The sequence below is a fragment of the Telmatherina bonti genome (assembly GCF_933228915.1).
Source record: "Telmatherina bonti genome assembly, chromosome: 12".
NCBI classification, from domain to species: Eukaryota; Metazoa; Chordata; class Actinopteri; order Atheriniformes; family Telmatherinidae; genus Telmatherina; species Telmatherina bonti.
Genome location: NC_136610.1, coordinates 6,746,811 through 6,762,952, shown reverse-complemented (window position 1 = coordinate 6,762,952; position 16,142 = coordinate 6,746,811).

Below are 16,142 nucleotides of genomic sequence, written 5' to 3'. Positions count from 1 at the left end.
CAACCAGCTGATTTATGAAAGAAAAACATGAAACAGAAACATCTGGACCATCTTAAATCAAACAGACCTCAGTTTTTTCTGTATTTTTAACAGAAAAAAAGCTTTTCATACAAATGAGTTATTCTTCAACGTTCCCATTTTTCTGTTTCATAAATTAAAGAAACACAATTGTTTTGCAAATTAAGTTTACAACTTAAGTTACTTGTATAAACATAATGACATATATTCTTTATTTTATATACATTGACATTGTCCCTGAGCCAACGTTTGAGATCAAACATGCTAAACTTTAAATCTAATAATCATCTAAATATTTCTTCCTACTAGAAATTATGATTGAAGCTCGATTGTAACTAAAGACTTCATGTTTTGTGAAGGCACAATTCAGTATAAATATCTGAGAAAAACACTCAAGTTAAATATTTGTTAAATCAAAAGTAAATTTATTTATTTCCAAATGTGCCGTGATTCTTTTTGTCTATACATAACAAACATACTGAATATTTAATGCTAGTTTTTAAATGGAAATTATCAAGCGAGTTGTGAGAATTTTCTATAAAAGTGACATTTCCAATACTTTGTGATGGAAATAATATAATTTTTATTTATGCATTTCAGCTCCAAACTCTGTAGAGTGAAAGATTCAAACCCATCACAGTCACAAAGAGCCGCAGTCGAAGAATCCCCCGCGTGTGCATATAATTCACACACACACACACACACACACACACACACACACACGCAGAGAGTGTAGTAAAGGGTCGTGTCCTGCATCTAACCGATTTCATCAACTAAACGTTCTGCAGCACACACACATCTCAGCTCAGTGTGGAGTAAACATGGTTCATAAACTTCCTGAGAATCGTTGGAATGAAACGCTTCAGTCATCATCCAACCAATCAGAACGCAGAGCAGAGGCTCCGCCCACTGACAGGCGACAGGCGAGCTGAGGGTTCGAGACGCTCCAGTCTGCAGGCTGATATGTTGATCAGCAGTGAGTCAGCTGATCAGAGGTCAGCAGACACGAATGTCACTATATCATTCAGGCTGTGTGTGTGTGTGTGTGTGTGTGTGTGTGAGTGTGTGAGTGAACTAATATAACTAATCGATCACATCGACAGTTTGATTCCTCGTGACAGGAAGCAGAATCTGGTCTTCTGAGCTTGGTGGGTTTGATCAAGCGAACTGGAGCGGCTCGGACTCTTGGTCCCGGTTCCAGCATTAGTTCTCTCAGACTGTTTGCAGCCCAGCGGGGCCCCGATCCCATCAGATGAAGGGCCGCTGATCCAGAACAAGTTGCATGTTCATGTTTTGCAGCGTGGTCTTTGTACGGTGTGAATAATCTGCTGTTAGATCCACAGGAGTACAACCCTGATAGCCGTGTGTGTGTGTGCGTGCGTGTGTGTGTGTGTGTGTGTGTGTGTGTGTGTGTGTGTGTGTGTGACGGACACACACACACCTGTTGAGACTGTAGGCCAACATGAGTTTACCTGTCAGGTGTAACACTAGTGTTTAGCTTTTCTCTGCAGTAACAAGTCGTTTGTAACATTGAAGATCTTTTTCTTTGCTCTCAGTTGATTTTTATAAATTATCATTTCTTATGTATATTTGTTTTGTAAGGAAATAATAAAAATGCAACATTTGAATAGTTTCTGGTCTTTGTTGAGTTTGACATAATAAATGGGGGGGGGGGGGGGTAACATCACAAATAGAAGACTTTAAGTTCCATCATAATTAGTTTTACTGTAACCAGTGAAAAAGAAACAGCTGGAGGAACGCAGACCAGACCGATGGTCCCGATGGTCCAGGTGATCTACAGAGGTTTTCCAGGTATTTCCATCTGTCCTGGAGGTTTACAATCCAGCCACAAAATGTTGTGTTTGTTCAAACATCCTCTATGGCAAATCCACAATGATCCATGTTAACACCATTATTTGTCACGTTTTCATCATTAAATGATTGTTATCACGACTACGTTGCTGAGAAACCTCCATTTTGACCCATAAATGATGATGAAGCCACTTCCTGTCAAACTTTCCACCAATCAGAGAGCTTCAGTTGACGGTAATGTCCAACCAGGAGCAGCCAAGCATCAACAGATGATTGGAAAAGGAGGAAAATAATGGTCCTTGAGGGCTGGAATAAAGCCAAATATGTAGAAAATATGTAAATAGTTTATGTTGTGCGTTTGTTTCAGACATGAGAGAATGATGTGCAGATGAGAAAAGGTTTGTTCAACGCTGATCTTTGCGTTATTTCTACAAAGTTCTGTTGGTAAAAGTCCTGTTTTCTTCTTCTGGTTGCTCTTTATGTGGTTACATTTATTGATAAATTCATTTAAGACTCAAAATGTGACGTCTGAGGCTGTCCTGAAAAAGCAAAGTGGAAGTTAAGGTCATGTGACAGAGCATCTGTAGAGGTTTCACTGTGAACAAGAAGCATGGTTCTGTGCCAGAAGCTGGTTAACTGATACAAACTGGTTTAATCACGTTGGAGTATCTGCTGGGAGCAGGATCAGCGTTATTGGTGCAACAACAGAAGAACTGGGGCCCCAGATGTGGCGTAGAACCACAGGGTCCCACAACAGAACCAGTGGAGACACTGAACCAGCAACTACATCACTCGAGGCCTCGCATGGAGATAAATCTTCATCCGTCCTTGAAGCGGACGCCAGACAACTGGAACCCAGATTGGGTCCAGTTCCTGCTGTTGTATTAATCTTCCCATCACTTTTATTCCCATCAAAGTGAAACTTAGAGTTTATTTATGACTGTTCAAGCTTACATCAAACAAGGCAGGAGCAGCAAGAGAGTCTGAGCAACTCAGAAAAGATCTTCTCCAAACACTTCACACTAAACATCACCCTCAGACAGAGGCTGCTTCACCCAAAGGACCAAACAGCCAATTGCAAGCTGAGTGGTGTGGTGTTGCAGAGCAGCCGGGTGTATTCAGACCTTTATCCAGGATAGACCAAACAACTACTTGATGAACACAGGAGAGCAGCTCCACATTCAGACATCCATCTGCTTCTCAAGGAGAAAGGATGCTCTCTGGAGGACAGTCACGTCCATGTTGGACAGAGAAGCAGATGGATGAGGGTCTTGGCTGCAGACAGGAGAATGAGGCGGGGCTGGATATTGGATAGAGCTGGATGTCCAACCCCGCCCGTCAACATTTTGACTGGATGCTAACCCTAACCCTAAAACCCATTGCCCGTCTAACTACACCCATTTGACCTCCAACCACGCCCATTTGACATCCATCTCCGCCCAATATCTAGCCCCGTCCCATTCTCCAGGCTGCAGCCGGGGCTTATTGTCCAGATCCTACAATGCAGCCTTGAATCTCCTCCAGGAGGACTTGTCTCGTCTCAGTGGAGTGGACAGCGGGTCCTCAAAAACTGTACAAGTTGATGAAGGGAACAAGTTCCCACATGAACCAGTGGTTGGAATAAAATGATCCAGAACCCATTAAATCCAGCCTGACAGAGCAGCTGAAACAGGGACAAAAATAACTGGGGGGGAGGGGACGGACAGAACTGGACTGGAATTCAGTGGTACCAGGTCTGATGGAGGGACGAGTCCAGACCTCAACATTTTCAAAGAAATGGAAGATGATACAGAACACAAAGCAGCCAACGTGTTTCAGTAAAACTCTGCTGTTGTTGGGTTTTTTCTGGAGTCTCTCCGGTAAGAATTCCCCCTCCGTCCCAGTGATGGACAGACATTGTTTGGGATAACTTAATGTTTAATACTCTTTTCTCTTCCTGCTGCCTCAGACGTTCTGACTGATCGAGGAAGACATCGTGCCAAAGATTCACAGTAAACGGGAAGTGTTGCTGATGTTCAGAGGAAGGAAAGTCTGTATTTTATTATTTTCTTTCATTAGATCTTCTATGATTCCTTCTGGTTTCCACCTCAGACTGCATGTGTCAAATAAAGATCACTGACATAAAGGTCTAAACTATAGCACCAGATACGTTAGGACAGTGGTTTCCAAACTTTTTCTGCAGGACCCCCTTTTCATCAACAATAACGTTAAGCCCCGACCCCCCTTACAAATGAAGCAAAGAAACATGCTAAGAAATGTGTAATTAGCTTAGTGGCTGTGTTGTAGTTAATTCTAGTTAAAACTGTGTCAGTATTATTATCCATTCTTCTGGTTTAGTGTGAAACTTTCCAGGTGAGACAGATGCTGCTTTAGTAAAACAAGCCTGTACAGATGATAGTTGGTGGTTTATTTCTTTTTTTTTTTTTTTTTTTGTCCTGTCCAGCATTTAAGCAAGCAGACTGATGTTCTGGATGCTGTGTTCTGCTGAGCAAATTTATTTTGCCAAGGGGAACTTTTGTAGATGTAATGATCCCCTTGTATTTCTTGATTCTTATTTTATTTTTCAATTTGTTTTGGATAATAGCTTGTATTACAGAGTTTATGCTGCTGGACCCGACCGGAAAGGACAGGAAAGGGGCAGAAAGAGAACAGAAAAGAGAACATAAAAAAACAAAAAAAACAAAACAAAAGAAAGAGATCAATGCATACATGTATATGCACATACATACCCACCTACATATATATGTATATACACTCGCACATACATTATATATATACATATATACATACATACATACATATACACATACATACACACACATATATATATATATATATATACATATATACACATATACATACTCACATACATACACATACATATACACATACACATACACACACATACACATACATATACATACATACACATACACTCACACATATGCATACATATATACATATCCATACACATACATACATACACATACACATACACATAAGTACACACACATACCCACCCACACACATAAATATATACACCCACACAAGCCAACTCTAGATTCGTGGAGAACAAAACCGTTGACAATCATGAGGACCAGAAACTAGCAAGTTAAGTCAAAAAGACAGAAAGAGAGGTACCTGCTGTTAGTGAATAAACTTGCTGGATGACTCAGTGACTGTGACACATGCAGAACATTCAGAGTGGAACGTGTTTAGAGAAGAGTGATCATGCCAATGTGACCCCGCCCGCCTACAGCTAGAGGAAGGCCAGGAGAACCCAGAGACCCGGGTAACCGACAGTCACCCCCAGGTACAGATCCCAACCCCCCCACTCCAGAGCCAGCCATGCATCTGCCCAGGAGGTGGCGAAGGAGGTGCCCAACCAGAGTCCCCCGCAGTCAGGGGGAACAGGCCCCAGCAGGCCCAGGCCGGCAAGGGCCGATCCCGCCGGGCACCGGCCACCTAGGGCAGACAGAGCGCAGGCCCCAGGGCCCCAAGAGCCCGTGAGCAGCCCCCCGCCCCCGCAGGCAGAGGGCACAGCCCACACCGACGGAGGACCAGGATCCCCAGACCGCCACCCAGCGGCAGCCAGGTCGCACCCCAGCGCACCAGCTGCGCCCCCGGGTACAGGACACCACCCCCCCACCACCAAACCACACACACATATACATGCATACCCCCCCCAACACGCACTCCCCTCACACATATACATGCATACCCCCCCCCCCCCCCCCCAAACACGCACTCCCCTCTCAACCCCCATCCACACAACCCTCTGCAATCCATGCACATCATCCATCACATATACAACCCCACCCCACCTCTACTCACTCACCCATACCAAGTCACACGAACCCCAATCGCCCCCGCCCCCACACACGCTCACCCCCCCCACACACATGCTCACACCCCGCCACCCCATCCCTCTACTTCTACCCAACCACACATGCCCCACCAAATACCCCTCCACCACCCATAGCCCCCCTCCAAACTTCACCCTCACTCACACATCCCATTCCACATATACACCCCCCCTACACACACACACACACACACACACACACATACCCTCACTCCTCCAACACAGGCACACCCCAATACAACCCACGCGCCAACATACCCCTCCACACACACATCTACTCATCCTCACACATCCCTATCCCCTACCCACCTATATCCCCAACCCTAATCCCGCCCCAGCCATCCCACCATCCATCTGTAACCCCATACACCCACTCCCACACATCCTCACCTCACCCCTCCATCATGTCCCATGTGAGATGCCTCAGAGGGGGCAGAGGACAGGATGGCCCCGATCAGGGCCCCCATAATTACCGCCCACCACTCCCAGCGTCCCCCCCACCACCCCACAGATGCAGCCGACCCAGCACCCCCCCAGGGCCGGCGACAACCCTCCTACAGCCAGGCCAGCCCAGACTTAGGCCTAATGGACGGCACTCTTCCCCCACCCGTACCCCCCCCCAGTAAAGCCCCGAGAGCAGGGGCATGAGAAGACCCTATCGTCCCTGCCTCCCCCCCGCTTATGACTGATTGTGAAGTATGTATTAGTTGCAATTAAAATTGAGGGAAGTGCCACGCGGTGTTGGGAGAGGGACCACCTAAGCAGCCCCGCCCACCATACACCGCATGCTCTTCCCCCTAATCATGTGAGTTGTCAGTGTTTTGGTGTTTGGTGTCTGAGTGTAATTAAAACTGGGAGGTGAGCCGAGGCTGGGTGCAGCGATCAAGACCACCTTGATGGCCTTTCTCACCACCCAGCGCCACGTGCACACCTCCCAATACCCTGCCTGTGTGTGATGGGGAGCGGGGAGGAAGAGGGGTTGAGGGATTTAAGTCTGGAGGAAAGCTCACTTTCCTCCAGAAGGTGAGCCGCCCGGCACTGGGCATGCCCCCTACTCCCAGGGCCCCCCAAGGACCAGGACAAGCCGGGGACAGCCATCCCCGTAACCAGAGCCTTCAGCGACTCTAACCAGAGAGTCATCACCGACCCAAGAGGGGACCAACTCACCACATGCAGAAGGGAGGCATGAGGACAAAGAGGAGGCGGGGCGGCAGAAGGGGAATCCCAGACCGATTGTCCACCGCCCCCTCACTCACAGAGGACACCCCCACCTGGGGACATGAAGTCCCCCCTTGTCCACACATCGGCACTTCACACTGTCTCAGCACACACCTACAGCCACACACACACACACTTCCGGACACATTCAGGTCCACCCAGCCACCCGTTCAGCCCACCCTTAAAACCATCCTCCTGACCCCCACGTCACATCCAAATCTCCCCCACTCCCATCCATCATATCTACACTTATCCACCAACCTACCACACACATGCACCACCCACTCCCCCATACATACACCCCTGCCCCCCCCATACACACACACAGACAGCACGCCCCCCCTCCCCCCTCCTCCCCCCCCACACACACACCCGTATACATGCACCACCGCCACTCCCCACATACACGCATCACCCCACTCCCCTACACACACGGCACTACCCCCCCCCACAGACACCACGACACCCCCCCCACACACGCATCATCACACTTCCCCACCCACACACATCCACATACCTATGTACCGCCACCAGTCCTCAACGCACACCCCCTACACACATCCCTCCATACACACTCACATCCCATCCACACTATCAAACACCCCCCACTCAACAAGTCCCAGGGTTGCAACCAGGCACCAGAGCACGTACCTGCCCGCCGCCGCAGCGGCAGGTCCAGGTCAGCCCAGTCCCCCCCCGGCACAAGCCGACCCCCCACCCCCAAGAGACAGGGGACAACCCCGGGCACCGGAGCCCGGGACCCCGCCCAGCCCACCCCACGGCGGCACAGGCGCCCGTTACGGAGTCACGCCCGCCAACCCATCCCCCGCCAGCGACCTCGCCCCGCCGCTGCGTGGCAACTCCAGCCGCTGGCCCATCCAGGTCCACAGTAGGGCTAGAAACCTAGCCACTCCAGCAATGGAGCAGTCAAAATCCCCCCCCAGGAGCCCACCACAGACCCACAGCCCCCAGAGAACCCCAACCGGCCACCAACCCCGAGCGCAATAAGGTCACATTCTCCCCCCATAACTAAGTGATGGAGCTGATCACAGGGGACCAGAGGGAATAAAGTTCAGCTGACTGATCTCTTGAGGAGGCAGACATCATCTCGACACTGATGTGATCTAATAAGAGATTTCTGAACTGCTGGATACACAGACTTTGTTTGCTTTTCCAGTTTAGAAGGATAGTTTTCTTTGCGATACATAAACTGGTGAGGATTAAGTTTGCAGAATTAAATTCTATGTTAATTTCACCCAAGTAACCCAGTAGGCCCAGTTTGGGGTTTGTAGGGATGTTACATTTGAAGCAATTTGACAGATCTTTACATACCTGAAACCAGAATTCCTGGACAGGTGGGCAAGACCACAAAGCATGGTAGTAGCTGTCAGTCGTGTTGCCAGTGCAGTGTGGACAGATGTTTGATTGTGACAGACCCATCCTGAACATCCTGTGTCCTGTATAATGAGTTCTATGCAGAATTTTAAATTGTATTAGTTGCATGTTTGAATTCTTAGTCATTGTAAATGTATTTGAACAGATTTGTGACCATTCATTTTGGTCAAAGTTACTGGATAAGTCTGCTTCCCATTTAGAAGTTGGGAGACATATGGAATCGTCTAGCTTTGATAGTAATCTATATATTTTGGATAACAGTTTCGGGGCATTGAGATTTAAGAATTCTGCAGCCCTGATAGGTAGCTGCAAGTTTAATTGATCAGAGGTGTATTTCTTACCTATAATAGATTTAAGTTGGTGGTATTCTAAGAATTTTGTGCTGCTGATTTCATATCGTGAAGTAATTGTATCAAAAGGGAGAAAGTTCCCATTTTCTATTAAATGTTCTAACTGTTTTATTCCTTTATTCTTCCACTGAGGGAAGTTTATCATTTTCCGGTTTTGCTGGATGTCGGGATTGTTCCAAATAGGTGTAAGTTTGCATGGAATAAGCAAGGATTTGGTTAGTTTAAGAAATTCCCACCAGGCCATTAGTGAGGAGCTGATATTAATGCTTTTAAAGCATTTTTGGCGTTTGACAGCTGTGCTGATAAATGGCAGGTCTGAAATTGCCATATCCTCACACATAGCTTCTTCTATATTAAGCCATGGTTCATCTAGATAGCTAGGTTTAAGCCATTTAGAAATGTATTGTAGTCTGTTGCTTATAAAGTAATTTTGGAAATTAGGCAAGTCTAAGCCACCGCTATCTTTAGTCTTCTGGAGTGTTTTTAGACTAATCCGTGGTGGTTTGTCTTTCCAGAGAAATCTAGTGACATTAGAGTCCAGCGATTTAAACCAGGTGGATGGAGGTTTAATGGGGATCATTGAAAACAGATAATTGATTTTAGGTAGAATCATCATTTTTATAGTTGCAACTCTTCCCATTAGTGATATGGGTAAAGATTTCCACCGTGTGAGATCGTCCTCAATTGTTTTTAGTAGAGGGACATAATTTAGCTTTATAAGGTCTGACAGTCTGGGTGAGATGTTTATTCCCAAGTATCTAATATCTCCTGACTGTAAAGCAGTGTCAGGGGTATTATGGAAGGAACAGTTGATGGGTAGAACGGTGGTTTTAGACCAATTAATGGAATATTCAGAAATTGATGAGAATTTATTGATGAGTGCGATTGTCTGACAGATGGATGATTGTGAATTTTGAAGGAAAAGTAATACATCATCAGCATAAAGACTGGTCTTATGCTCCATATTTCTACAGTTAATGCCTTTAATGTCTTTGTTTTGTCTAATGCTAGCTGCTAAGGGTTCAATAAAGATTGCAAAAAGTGAGGGGGAGAGTGGACAGCCTTGTCTGGTGCCTCTCTGCAATCTGAAGCTGTGAGAAGTTTGATCATTTGTCCTGACGCATGCATTTGGATTGCTATACAGTATCTTTATCCAGTCGATAAACGATGAGCCAAACCCGAATTTTCTTAATGTTGCAAATAAGAATTTCCAGTTCACCCTGTCAAATGCTTTTTCAGCATCTAGAGAGATTATTGTAGTTTCCAGGTTATGTATGGTGGCATAATCAATTAGATTTATTAGTCTGCGCGTATTAGTGGTGGAATGTCGTCCCTTGATAAATCCTGTTTGATCAGGATGTATGATAAGTGGAGTTATTTTTTCTAGTCTTGTAGCAAGCACTTTACTGATTATTTTAAGATCTACGTTCATTAGTGATATTGGACGATAACTAGATGGGAGTTTGGGGTCTTTTCCTGGTTTTAGTATTACTGTAATACTAGCCAAATTCATGTTTTGAGATATTCGACCTTTTTCCTTAATTTCTGAAGCCATTTTATAAAAAGTGGGTGCTAGTATAGACCAAAATTCTTTATAATATTCAACTGGAAAACCATCTGGTCCTGGAGCTTTATTGCTGGGCATGTGTTTTAAAGCTTCATGTAGTTCCTCTACTGAAATGGGTGCGTCCAAAACCATTTCCTGATCCTGTTGTAACTTTGGAAGATTGAGGTAGCTGAGAAATTCCTCAATGCTGTTGTCTGATGGATCTGTTTCTGAGGAATATAATGTTTTATAGAAATCCCTAAATGTGTCATTTATTCCATCAAGATCATGGAGGATATTTCCTCTTGAATCTTTAACAGAGGAGATGGTTGTTTTCTCCTTGTTTGCTTTTAATTGATTTGCGAGAAATCTTCCAGATTTGTTGCTATGTTCAAAATTCTCTAAGCGAAGTCTTTGTAGCAAAAACTGGGTTTTTTGGTTAATTATTTCATTCAGCTCTAGTTTAGCCTTTCTTATGTGATTCAGCACTTGCTCTTCTGGAGAAGCCTTGTAGGCATCTTCTAGTGATTTTATTTTAAGCTCTAGTTCAGATATTTTTGAACTCTCCTTCTTTTTCTTATGTGATGAAAATGAAATTATTTTCCCTCTCATTACTGCTTTTCCTGCCTCCCAAAGAACACATGCTGATGTTCCTGGTATGTCATTGTTTTCTATATACAAAGACCACTCCCGTTTGAAGTAACTGATAAAATCAGGATCTTTAAGTAATGATGTATTAAGTCTCCATTTGCTATAAGATGGTTTAGTTTTCTTATTCATTAGGGTAAATGATACTGGTGCGTGATCACTGATAGTGATGGAATGGATTTTAGTTTCTGAGATACTGTTCATCATAGAGCTGTTAGTGAGGAAGTAGTCTATTCTGGAGTATGAGTGGTGGACAGATGAAAAGTAAGTGTACTCTCTAGCAGTGAGGTGTTGTGAGCGCCAGACATCACAAAGACCAAAATCCTCCATATATTGTTTAACAACTCTTGCTGACTGCCAGACCCTATGTTTCCCTGCTCCGCCCCCCTTGTCCATCCCAGAGTTTAAGGTCATGTTGAGGTCGCCCCCAATGATAAGTGTATTATCAAGGTGATCATATAGTAAGGAGAAGAAGGAATGAAAAAAGGAGGGGTCATCAGTGTTTGGGCCATAAATATTTGCAATGCATAACTTCATGTTTAGGATAGATAATGTCATTATTATGAATCTTCCACCTGGGTCTAAAATTATATTATTAGCAGTAAAATGAATTTTCCTGTTTATCAGAATGGCTACTCCTCTTTGTCTTGAGTTGAAGCAGGCCGAGTACACGTGAGGGAACTGTGCTGTAGAGAGTACGTTAGCTGTTGTTTTTAATAAATGAGTCTCCTGTAGCAGGACAATGTCTGCCTGTAGATCATTCAATCTGCTAAACACCTTCAACCTCTTCTCCCTGGAACCAGCTCCCCGTATATTCCACGTAACAAACCTCAGGGTGGTCATGCTCAAGCTACTGAAGTGTTTCTATAAAAGTATGTGTGTGTTTGTGTGTGTGCAAGCCCACATTAATGCATGCATGCTGCGTGTAGATTGTGTGCGTATATAAATTCATCTGTGTGTACAATGTTCCTATATGTCTGTCCACATGCTTAGAGTGTGTGTGAGAGTTGGGGGTGAGTGTTGATGTGATTAAACGTGCTCTGTGTTGTAGGTGTGTTATGTGCATGACATTTAGTGTCTGTGTCATGTGGATGTACGTGCGTACCCTACCTATTATTGTTGGTATGGCATAATAGAATGAAAGAGCAGCTAGAAAGGAAAGGAGTGAGAAAAGCAAACAACTACAACTACACATAAAAAGAAATAGCACAAACAAAAGAGCAAAAACAAAAGCCCTAAAGGGGGGGGGGGGGGGGGGGGGGGGGGGGGGGAAGAGAAAAAAAAGGCCAAAAAACAAAAACAGAACAAAACGAAAGCAACAACAACAGCAAATTTACAAAGACTGGCAGTAAATGTACAGTTCTGAATTACCATAATTAATGTGCTTATAGCAGATTAACATGTGAATTTAACAATAATTAGCTGTATGAGTGATAGATATTACCTGAGGTTAGTAGAGCCAGGGGGTGGTATTTTTGTCACGGTAAAGCTGTCCATTGACAAACAATTTGTCCACCGCAATGACTGCACGGGATCCTTCGTCTCTGAGCTTTTTTCGGATGGGAAACAGGACCCTGCGTCTCTCCAGAATCTCTTTGGGAAACTGATTATTTACACTAAAATCGGTCCCGCGGAGTTCCGGACCTCGATCCCTCACCTGCTCTTTCTGCTTGTAGCTCACGAACTTGGCTACAATCGGTCTGGGTCTGCGGCTGTCCGGTCTTTTCCCACCTAAGCGATGAACTCGGTGAAATGAGATGTTCCTCACCGCGTCTTCGGGTAGCTTCAGCTTGGTTTGGATAAATGATCTTATTGTTTGCTCTGGATCCTCTTCTTGTTGCTCCGGGATTCCTGCGAAGACCAGGTTGTCCCTCATGCTGCGCGCCTGGAGATCGATCACAGTTTCCTTTGGTGGTTTATTTCTAAAGTAACCAACAGGCTTTTCTTTGGATGAAAAGTCCCCAAGTGGATCTGTAATTCGTTTGGCTTCATACTTCATAATGTTAGATGATAACATTCTGATACAAGCAAAAGACTTGTCTGTCTTCATAACTCACCGTTGGGTATTACTATGACTACAATGACCTGGTCAAGCACGGAAGGTAGGCTCCATCATGTTTTCTTCTCTTTTTATAGGACTTAAAGTCTCTTGTTGAGTCATCATAATTTCCTATCCATACTTTTACAAATTTGTCCAGTGCCACCCCCCCCACCCCACCCCCCATGGGGGACCCACCCCACAGTTTGGGAACCACTGCGTTAGGAAGTGTTTTTACTGAAAAGGATTCTTTGGTCTTCCTGGTATCAATGACAAACCCAACATTGGGAATAGTAGCATCTGAGCTACGTTGGTCAACAAAATAATGTAAAAGAGGCACAAAGCAGAGCGACTATGAACAGATGCTGCCAAGCTGCAGTGCCTTAGGGGGTCCAGTGGGGGCGCTGTGACAACAGCAGCCTGATCTTTTGGGGCAGAAATCATGAATGGGTGTCAAACTCCAGTCCTCGAGGGCTGGTATCCAGCAGGTTTTTGTTTTCTCTCTCTACCAACTCAGCTGATTCAAATCAAATAAATTCAGCAGCTCTGTGTCAACTTGTTCATGAATTTTGATCAGGTGTGTTGGAGCGTGGAGACCACAAAAACCTGCAGGATACCGGCCCTCGAGGACTGGAGTTTGACATCCCTAATAGGGACTGCGGATGAAAAAAAAAAAAACGTTTGACTGACTCTGACACATCATGTACAATGTCCCTGTAAAGAAATAAACCAATAAACAAACAAAATTACACACAGAGAAAAAGAGACAACTTGTTAAAAATTTTTTTTTTTTGCATTTCAAAATGTGCTTGTTGTGAATAAAAGTGCATTAAAAGACCTTGTTTGTCCTGAAACATCTTATCTGAAGTCATACAGTGTAAATAAAAAATAAAAGGAGAAACATTTTCTGCAGTAGCCCGCCATTAAACCTGGGTTTGCCTCATCAGTGTGCCAACAGACAGAACGTTTGTCGACTCTTCCTGAAAACAGCATCCCACTGCTTTCTAGTACATTTAGACACAGTTTAAGTGCTGGCGACCTGTCTGAGTGTACCTGCCTTTCACCCAAGACAGACTCCATTATTTGGAACTAGCGGTTAAGAAAATAAATGGATGAATTTTCTGATCAGGAATAATAAAGTAAAATTATTATTATTTGAGGAATGTCAGTCAGAACAGAGCTTGCTGGGTGAAGGGTGCGGTCCTCTGACCCGCCTTGGCAGAAGCTGCTATTTCATTAGTATCATGGTGAAAAACAGAGATTTACGTTGATCAAACTGTTGTCTTTTGTATTTTCATGCATTTAAATGCAGCTACATCAATGTGAACGACTGGGGTGTCTCTTCGACAGGTTGCTGGTAACAAAGAGACACATTTTAACACCTCGAGTTTGATGCCTTTTCAATTTACAACTGTGTTGTAAATGGTTAATTCCTCTTATTGCTCATAAATCTGTTCTTGCATCAGGAGATAGTCAAAACTATTTGTATAACATCTGCATTCAGTTGTTCATAAAAACAGAATATTGTTCATAACTCTGAATAAAAATCTGATAAATCATCGTATGGCCAAAACAAATACCTAAATAATAAAAACTTTAAATCAGACCTAGCCAGGAAGTGTGAGATGACTGCAAGACGTCCTAAGGGTTTTTGACCCAGTCACATTGCAGGAGTCAAGATGTATTAAAGAGATACGCTCATGAAGACACAAGAAAAAGGCTCCAGAGTTTAAGATGAACATTAACACCAGAACGAAGACTGGACCAACACAAAAGTCCAGATTCTAATTTTAAAACCTCAGACAGAATCCTTAATGCAACCTGAAACGCCTCGCGTTCAGCACCATGTGGTGGAGAGAAGCACTGAAGTCAAACACAGTCCTGCAACTAAAGCAGAACTAAAGTCGCCAAAAATGGTTCTAAGATAAGTGTTACTTCAAAATAACAACACTTAAGTACAAGTTATAAAGTACTCATCCAAGTACTGAGTAACTATTTGATTGTCATGTTTTATGTAAACAGAGTTGTGTTTCTAACCTGTGATAGTTGGTCGCCAATGCTAATCCAGACCTCCTCAGAACTGTGGTGTTCTGCTTATGCAGTTTTTAAAAAAAGTAATGTTTCCCCCCCATCATCCATTTCCTATACTGCTTGTTCCAGTTACATGAATCTGGAGTCTATCCCAGCTGTAACCACCCTGGACATGTCACCAGTCCCTGGCAGGGCCAACACAGATCACCACTCACTCCCAGGGACCATTTAGAGTGACCAAGTAACCTAAGATGCATGTCTTTGGCCTGGTGACAGAGTTTTGGACCAAGTATCGTATTGGACCGTCAATACCAGAAAGACTGTACTTGGTATCAGATGGAGATTACATTTCACTCATTTAGATGACGTCACGCAGAAGGAAAAGTTGCACCAGTCAAAATATGTTAAAATTTTTGCCTTGCTTTTTTCTTTACATGGTTGTGTGGTCATGTGACTGCATCGCTACGTGTGATTGGTCAAATGGACAACGGGATGGTTGGTTTTACATCTAACTGGTGAAACTGGCAGAATTTTATCTCTGAGTAAAGTGTGCCCAGTGTAGGAGAGTAAGAGTAAAAATTTTTCTTATCAAATTTACTTTGGTAAAATTTTAAATACTCTCAAAAGTACTTTTTCAAAAAGTTACTGAACATAACTTGTTGCTACTCACCTCTGAACAAAACAAAAAATAAACAAGGAGAATTTAACAGGTTCATACATGCTGTTCACCCATCCATCCATCAGTTCGCCCATCTGTTCAGCTATCCATCAATTAATCCATCCATCCATCTGTTCACTGATCCATCCACCCAATCATTCCATCTGTTCACCCATCCAGCCGTCTTTCCATCCATCCATCAATCATCTATCCATCCATCTGTTCACCCATCCGTCCAGCTATCCATCAATTAATCCATCCATCCATTTATCAATAATCCATCCATCCATCTGTTCACCAATCCATCCATCCATCCATACATCCTTTCGTTCATCCATCCATCATTCATCCTTCTGGAGGATTCAGCAGTGAAGCAGTAGTAAGGTTTGACTCAGTTCTTCAGGAGGTCAGTAAAGAAGAACTTTACAGGTTCTGCTGCAGTAACAGCACCAGAACATCCGTTTATAAGAACTGCAGAGTACTGATGGATCAACATCTGAACACACTTCAGGTACATGAGTCAAATAACCACAAAGTGTTGTTGGGTCGATGTCAGTCCTGGT